Source organism: Arachis hypogaea, chromosome 7 (assembly GCF_003086295.3).
Source record: "Arachis hypogaea cultivar Tifrunner chromosome 7, arahy.Tifrunner.gnm2.J5K5, whole genome shotgun sequence".
NCBI lineage: Eukaryota > Viridiplantae > Streptophyta > Magnoliopsida > Fabales > Fabaceae > Arachis > Arachis hypogaea.
Genome location: NC_092042.1, coordinates 34,182,909 through 34,191,714, shown reverse-complemented (window position 1 = coordinate 34,191,714; position 8,806 = coordinate 34,182,909). Strand labels below are relative to the sequence as shown.

The window sequence follows — 8,806 nt, the reverse complement described above, 5'->3', positions numbered from 1 at the left end:
TTTATTGTATCTGAGGGCCGTTCGCCGTTTTAAGGCTTCTTCTCGGATCCGAGCTCTTTCTCGGACCTCGGGGAGGAGGTCGAGTTCTTCCCTTTGTGCCTGCGGGTTACCTTCTTCGTTGTAGAAGATGCTTCTGGGTGACCCTTCATCTATTTCAATAGGAATCATTGCCTCCATCCCGTAAGCTAGTCGGAATGGTGATTCTCCCGTTGTAGAGTGTGGAGTTGTCCGATACGCCCATAGCACCTGGGGGAGCTCCTCGGCCCATGCCCCTTTGGCCTCTTGGAGTCTTCGTTTTAACCCGGCCAAGATGACTTTATTTGCGGCCTCTGCTTGTCCATTGGCTTGTGGGTGCTCGACTGAGGTGAATTGCTGTTTGATTTTTAGTTCGGCCACCAAGTTCTGAAAACTTGTGTCTGTGAACTGTGTTCCATTGTCTGTTGTGATGGAGCAGGGGACTCCGAACCTTGTGACGATGTTTTTGTATAGGAATTTGCGGCTTTTCTGAGCCGTGATGGTGGCTAAGGGTTCAGCTTCGATCCACTTTGTGAAGTAGTCGACCCCTACTATGAGGTATTTGACTTGCCCTGGTCCTTGGGGGAACGGGCCGAGTAGGTCAAGTCCCCATTTTGCGAAGGGCCATGGTGCGGTGACGCTGATAAGGTCTTCGGGTGGTGCCTTGTGAAAATTGGCGTGTTTTTGGCAGGGGGGCATATTTTCACAAATTCCGTTGCGTCTCTTTGCAAGGTCGGCCAGGAGAACCCGGCTCGGACTACTTTCTTGGATAATGCTCGAGCTCCGAGGTGGTTCCCACACATGCCTCCGTGGACTTCTTCGAGGACGCCCTTTGTTTCTGAGGTCGGGACACATCTAAGGAGGGGGTTTGAGAATCCTCTTCTGTATAATATGTCGTGAATTAGCGTATAATTATGGGCGTCTTTCCTGAGTCTTTTAGCTTCCTTCTTTTCGGCGGGGAGAGTTCCCGACTTCAGGTAGTTGAGTATGGGGGTCATCCACCCTTGCTGTTGGTTAGATATGTTTAGCGCTTCTTCCTCTCTTAGCACGGAGGGAGATTGTAAGGTTTCCTGGAGGAGACTTCTGTTGTTGCCTCCGGGCTTGGTGCTGGCAAGCTTCGAGAGGGCGTCTGCCCGGGCGTTTTGTTCCCGAGGTATGTGTTGAATCTGTATTTCTGAAAAGTGGCGTAATTGTGCCTGTGTTTGGTCCAGGTATTTTTTCATAGTTGGGTCTTTGGCTTGGTAGCTTCCATTTACTTGTGATATGACGACCTGGGAGTCGCTGAAGATCGTGATTTTCTGGGCTCCGACCTCTCCGGCTAGCTTTAGACCTGCTAGTAGGGCCTCGTATTCGGCTTGGTTGTTCGAAGCCTGGAACTCGAATTTTAGGGATAGTTCTATCCGCGTTCCTTGGTCGCTTTCGAGTATAACCCCGGCTCCGCTTCCAGTTTTGTTTGAGGACCCGTCGACATACAGGTTCCATGAGAGTGGTGTTCCAGGGGTCTCAGCGTATTCTACGATGAAGTCGGCTAGATATTGAGATTTTATGGCAGTCCGGGTTTCATAGTGGAGGTCGAACTCGGACAGTTCCACCGCCCATTGCAGTATTCGTCCTGCCAGGTCTGTTTTTTGGAGGATGTGTCTCATGGGTTGGTTTGTCCGGACTTTGATGGTATGGGCTTGAAAGTAGGGACGGAGCCTCCGAGCTGTGAACACTAGGGCGTAGGCGAATTTTTCTATCTTCTGATAGTTTAATTCGGCCCCTTGTAGTGCCTTGCTTACAAAGTATATGGGGTGTTGTCCTCGGTCATTTTCTCGTATTAGCGCTGAAGCGACTGCTCGATTTCCAACCGAGAGGTATAGTACGAGTTCTTCTCCTTTTAGAGGTCGGGTTAGGATTGGTGGCTGCCCGAGGAATTCCTTGAAGTCTTGAAAGGCTTTTTCGCACTCCGGGGTCCATGAGAAGGGCTTCCCTTTCTTTAGGAGTGAGTAGAGAGGTAGCGACTTTATTGCTGATCCTGCCAAGAATCTTGATAGGGCGGCTAGCCTTCCATTCAGTTGTTGTACTTCCTTGACACACGTCGGGCTCTTCATATTGAGTATCGCTTGGCATTTGTCCGGGTTTGCTTCGATGCCCCTTTGAGTCAGCATGAAGCCTAAGAACTTTCCGGCTTCTGCGGCGAAGGTGCACTTTGTCGGGTTAAGTCTCATGTTGTGTTTTCTGAGGGTGCCGAAGATACTGGTGAGGTCGGTCAGCAAGTTTCTGTCTTCTTGAGTCTTTACCAGCATGTCGTCGACGTACACCTCCAGCTGTAGTCCGATGTGCTCTGAGAACACTTTGTTCATTAGCCTCTGGTAGGTTGCCCCTGCGTTCTTCAGCCCGAAGGGCATTACTACGTAGCAGTAGTTTGCCCTTGGGGTTATGAACGAGGTCTTTTCTTGGTCGGGTCCGTACATCGGGATTTGATTGTATCCTGAGTATGCGTCCATGAAGGAGAGATATCTATAGCCTGAGGCTGCGTCTACTAATGCGTCGATGTTTGGTAGTGGATATGGGTCTTTGGGGCAGGCTTTGTTGAGATATGTGTAATTGACGCACATCCTCCATTTCCCGTTGGGCTTTTTTACCAGGACCACGTTTGCGAGCCATAGGGGGTATTTTACTTCCCTAATGAACCCTGCGTCTAGTAGTGCCTGTACTTGTTCTTCTATTGCTTGCATGCGCTCGGGTCCGAGCTTCCGGCGTCTTTGTTGGACAGGTCGGGATCCCGGGTAAACTGATAGCTTATGGCACATCAGGTCGGGGCTTATGCCTGGCATGTCGGAGGCTTTCCAGGCGAAGAGGTCGAAATTCTCCCTTAAGAGGGTTATGAGTTCCTTTTTTAGGCCCGTTTCGAGGTTTGCTCCTATGTTTGTTATTTTTTCAGGTGTGTTCCCAATCTGGACTTTTTCGGTTTCTCCCTCTGGTTGTGGCCGAAGATCTTCTCGGGATTGAACTCGTCCGAGTTCTATTGTGTTGACCTCTTTCCCTTTTAGGCTCAGGCTTTCGTTGTAGCATCGCCGTGCTAGTTTTTGGTCGCCTTTTAGGGTAGCGATTCCTTTTGCGGTAGGGAATTTCATACAGAGGTGTGGGGTCGAGACGATAGCTGCCAGCCTGTTTAGGGTTGGTCGTCCAATGAGGGCATTGTATGCTGAAGTGACGTCGACTATAATGTAGTCGATGCTTACTGTTTTAGATTGCTCGCCTCTTCCAAAGGTAGTGTGTAGCGAGATGTATCCTAAGGGATGGATCGGAGTATCCCCTAGTCCGAATAGGTCAGTGGGATAGGCCTTTAGTTCTTTTTCTCCAAGTCCGAGCTTGTCGAAGGCCGTTTTGAACAGGATATCTGCTGAGCTTCCCTGGTCAATCAGGGTTCGATGTAAGTTGGCGTTTGCTAGGATAATGGTGATTACCATTGGATCGTCATGTCCGGGAATTATCCCTTGAGCGTCTTCTCGGGTAAATGAGATAGTAGGTAATTCGGGCAGGGGACTATCTTCTCGGACGTGATAGACTTCTTTGAGGTGTCTTTTTCGCGAGGATTTGGATGTTCCTCCGCCTGCAAAACCTCTATTTATCATGTGAACATGTCTTTCAGGGGTTCGCGGGGTTTGTTCGGCCCGATCTTCGTTGTCTCCCCGCCTTCTCTTTCTGGTCTCTTCTCCTTTCTCCGCTATGTATCTGTCGAGTTTTCCTTCTCTGGCTAGCTTTTCTATAACATTTTTTAGGTCGTAGCAGTCGTTAGTAGAATGACCGTAGAGCTTATGATATTCGCAGTATTCGGACCGATCTCTCCCCGCTTTCTTGTGTTTTAGCGGTCGGGGCGGTGGGATCCTTTCGGTGTGGCATACTTCTCTGTAGACGTCTACTAGGGAGACTCGGAGGGGGGTGTAGTTGTGGTACTTCCGTGGCTTGTCCGAGTTAGGTTCTTCTTTCTTCTTCTGTTCCCGATCCCGATCTCGGAGTGGGTAGGTTGATTCCTTCCTAGAAGAGTCTCTTAGCTGGGAGGTTTCCTCCATGTTGATATATTTTTCTGCCCGCTCCTGCACCTCGTATAGGGAGGTCGGGTATCGTTTGGATAGAGATTGGCTAAACGGTCCTTCTTTTAGGCCGTTTGCTAGTCCCATGATGGCTGCTTCAGTGGGCAAGTGTTGTATGTCCAGGCAGGCTTTGTTGAATCGCTCCATGTATTCTCGGAGAGTTTCTTGGTTACCTTGTTTGATCCCGAGTAGACTGGGAGCATGTTTTGTCTTGTCCTTTTGAATAGAGAATCTTGTTAGGAATTTTTTGGTTAGGTCTTCGAAGCTGGTGATTGATCTTGGTGGCAGGTTGTCGAACCACTTCATGGCCGACTTGGTGAGGGTGGTGGGGAAGGCTTTGCACCGAGTCGCGTCGGAGGCGTCGACTAGGTACATTCTGCTTCTGAAGTTGCTGAGGTGGTGACTTGGATCGGTGGTGCCGTCGTAGAGGTCCATATCGGGTGGTTTGAAGTTTCGCGGTACCTTCTCTTTCATGATCTCTTGCGTGAAGGGATCATGGTTGCCTTTGGTGGTGGTGCCGCGTTCTGTCCGGTCTTTCAGGTTGGCCTCTATTTTCCGCAGTTTTTCTTCTAATTCTCTGCGCTTTCGAGTCTCCCTTCTCAAATCTTGTTCAGTTTCTTTCTGCTTCTTTATGTCCTCTTCGAGTTGTTTCAGTCGGTCTTGTTGTGCCCGGACTGCTTCTAAAATTTCCGAGCTCTTCTCTCTTTCGGAATTTTGTGGATCCTTGTTTGGGGGTGATGTCTTTGGGCGATTCTGTTTGTTTCCTCCTAGAGTACGTGGTGATAGAGGGCTGTCTGGTCGTTCTCCGGTGTCATCTTCGTCCTCTTGTTCAGACGTAGCGTGGTCATTGTTGAGAGGGTCGTCCGCCATGGTAGTGGGATGACTTCCAGGGTCCCCGGCAACGGCGCCAATGTTCCAGGGGTTTACCTGCAATGTGCAGCTCGGTCGTCTGGAGAGGCCCGAGGTAAGGGTTTGGTGACCCGAGCTTTGATATGAGGAATGGTTGGTGGTTGTACCTGCAATGACACTCCGATGCTTAAGTTAGCATGGGTCCAAGCAGATATGTGTGTAGATTTGGAATGAATGCCATACCTGGGTGCTCCAGTGTATTTATAGTAGTTTGGCAGTGATCTTCCCTGGATAAGATATTCTTATCTTATCTTATCTTTTGGGAGTTTTATCTCTATCTTTGTGGAACCGCCTTTTCTAGGCCTTTTCGGCCTTTAGGTTTGGGCTGCGTTCCTTTTGATGGGCCTTCCTTGCTCTTTGTCCGAGGTCCGACCTTTAGATGTGAGCTTTAGGACAAGGTCGGACCTCTTGCGGATTTTCCCGAGATGGAGGACCTCGGTCAGAGTATGAACAAAAACATACCGTTTCTGTTTCTTTTAATTTGCCTAAAGATTTCTCTATGATATTTTTCTTCTTCTGAACCCTGGACAACTGAAAAGATCCAGCAGCATCACTATAACGAGCATCATCATCAATGACTACTAAATCCTAGAAAAGCAAATATAAAATGTTAGATCTAAAAGTGTACACCAAGCCAAAACCAACAGAAAGTTATAGAATATAGTTACTCCTTCATAGTTTCTCAGAAGCAACATGAAAAGGAACAAAATATTTCGTACTTGCAACTTACAAGTCATAGAATTTCTGATGTACCTCGTTATTTTTTGATTGATATGTACTATTTTCAACGCGTTTCTCAAGTTCTATTAACTCCTTTCTCAGAGTCTCAAACCGGCAGAATTCACTGGATTCTTGGTCCATGATCCCTACATTTGGTGGAGACTGCTAATCATGATTATCCTACAAATAAGATTCATAGTCCACATTAATCAGAGGTCAACATAGTATCCACCCAACCACTAGAGCAGATAATTAGATTCACAGATAAAGCAAGAAATCATAGTGCCAGTTTGATGTCTTATGCTGATACATTAACAAATCAAAGCCAAATAACAGGTTCTCACGGAAAACACAAAGACGCAAGAGAATTCTCGCTGAAGATACAAAATGGCAAAGAGAAGGAAGCGTACAGAAGCACTCACATCAGCCTCCAAGTCAGACTTTCTGCTATCACGAGGTATAATGATGTCCAAGAATCCACGAGATTTTCCAATATTTTTGAAAAAAACACATAAATCAAAAAACAGAAATAACATTTTACTGAAGAAAGTAACAGCTGACAATAGAGTGAAGCTTTCAGAATACCAGTCACTAGATACGAAAACAATAAAGCTAAAAACTAAGGAATTTCATACCTTTTGCTCCTATCTACCCTTGCATTTGCATTCTTTCTACTTTTCCCTTTCGTAAATTCTTGATCATCACCAACTTGTGTTTGAGACTGACCACCACCAACTCCCTGAAGTGAGTATAATAAAATTGTTACTGACCAGAAAATGCAGACTCTTATAAGGGGAAACGAGAGGGGACAAGTATCCATGGACGTCGAGCAACATACTGATGAATTTTAGCAAGAAAATAATGAAATTGGGTATTACTTATAGAATTTAATCCTTTTCTAAAATAAAATAATCAAGACACCTTAAATGCTATGGGAATAATAAAAATAACATTATCCAAGCATACAACTAAAGTTGCATCGATATTCACAATGCTTTGTAGCTCCAGTCAGTCTTATCTCCTAACGAACATATAGAAGTGAGAAACACTAGATAGTAGATAACAACTATAACTAGAAACCAAATAGGGATATGCATATTCCTCTTTCAAAGTGAAAAGTCATTGAGGGAAAGGAAGCCATACCTGCTGTAAAGAATCAGCCTTCGCCCTGAAAGATGCTTCCAGGAATTCAGCTTCTTTCCTAAGTTTTCGTATTTTTTCCAGGTCAAAATAGGCTACTTTTATATGCTCTTTTCCAGAAATAGAGCTTGATACATGTAGGACCAGATATTTTATATAAAGCTTGAGTTCATCCTTATTAACTAGATATTTCAAACCATGTTGTAGGACCAGAAACTTGAAATTTCACTTAGGACAGTGATATCAGAACTAATGTTTTCTGGAAGCATAAAAATAGATTCATATTGTCTGATGAGTCTATTGTGTTTTGATTTTATGCTAATTTTTAAAGCCAATTCATCAAATAAAATATGTGAAAATTTTCAGGTATTTTCAAAATCTTCAAAGTGACAAAATGTAATTAGTAAGCCAAGAAAATGAAATAGAATCTAATTGAAAGTCTCTTTTAATTTGTTTGGTATATACTGTGTCTTATTTATTTGTTTATTATTAGTATGATTTTATTTTGTGAAGGGATGTATGCAATACAATGACATACTAAATTATTAATATTTGTAATGATTTTTGAAGCTTGTGGGGTTGAAAGAGAGAGCAGGGTAGCTCAACAACTTGTCATGGGCATCAGCATCAGCATGGACACAAATATGCACATCACTCTATATATAATTCATAATCTTATGGGAATCACATTCACTTGCAAATACAGATCATAACATGTTCTTAATATTATTATACATTGAAACTAGAAAAGTCAAAATACAACCAAATTAAAAATACAACCATGTATAATTTCACTCACTATATCATCACATCAAATACAACCATCACTCTATGTATAAGCTCTAATCTCCCCAAATTAAAAATACCTACAATATTTGACAAAATTACTGGAAATAATTAAAAAATTTAGCATAATGAAATCTGTGTAGATATGTGAAGAGAAGATGCCAAGCAAACACTGGTTCCTATACTTATAATTTTGTATTAACAAATTATTACAATAACTTGGTTTTCCAAAGACATACCACATTGTAATAACTTATAAAATCTGCACATTCAATCCATTGAAGTGAAGAAGTCAGTATACTCATGAAGGAATAAAACAGAACAAATCAATAAAATAGAAAAAACCTAGATAAAACTCAGAACTCAGAACCAAGGGCAAGGAGGAGGCTTACCTCAATTGATGAGCATGAGCTCCGGCGAGCCACCAACGAAAGAAGAAGAAAGCCGAACAAGAGAGAAGACAGAGTCGCGAATGGGAGGTCGAGGCAGAGAGACAGAGTCTCAAATTAAAGTGAAGACTAAAGACTCGAAGAGGTAGAGGCCGACGAACCACCGGCGAGCTCCGACGAGAGGCAGAGAAGAAGAGATGTTGACGGTAGCGAAGAGAGGATTTGTCGAAGAGGATTTGTGGAAGAGGAGAATACTCAAAATTAGGGTTTTTTTAAGATTTAGATCTAAATTTGGATCTGGATCTGGATCCGGATTTAAAACCGTTTAAATGGATTGGATCAAAAACCAAATTATAAAATAAATATAATTTGGTTTGGATTTTTTTTTGGTTTAAAACTAGTTTTTTTTTAAATGGTTTGGTTTGGATTTGGTTTAAAATCCAAAATTTGGATTTTTTTTTGCCTACCCATAATGTCATACATACTTTCTCATCCCAGTTTCTAATAATACCATCTCCAATTAACCATCATTACACATACTCAATATCATCCTCACCGTCAACATGGTGTCACCCACAATTCAACCTCAATTACTCATCAAGCATATATCACAATATGCATAATTCTCATACAGCATACCATCAAGGCATCAATAATCATAATCACATATATGACCACATCATATATCTCAACCATTCAACAACATCAACAATTTAATGCCTATCTTAGGGCCTCTAGCCTAAGTATTTCCTACCACATTACACATTA

General features: G+C 43.6%; 1 long non-coding RNA gene across 1 annotated transcript; it reads right to left on the bottom strand.

The window, feature by feature from the left end:
- Positions 1 to 6,380: 6,380 nt before the first annotated feature.
- LOC112704053 (uncharacterized) lies at positions 6,381 to 8,313 on the bottom strand. The gene is made up of 3 exons (XR_003154750.2): positions 8,042 to 8,313; positions 6,867 to 6,924; positions 6,381 to 6,462 (listed from the first exon to the last, which is right to left on the bottom strand). It is a non-coding gene; the product is annotated as an uncharacterized lncRNA (long non-coding RNA).
- Positions 8,314 to 8,806: the final 493 nt, after the last annotated feature.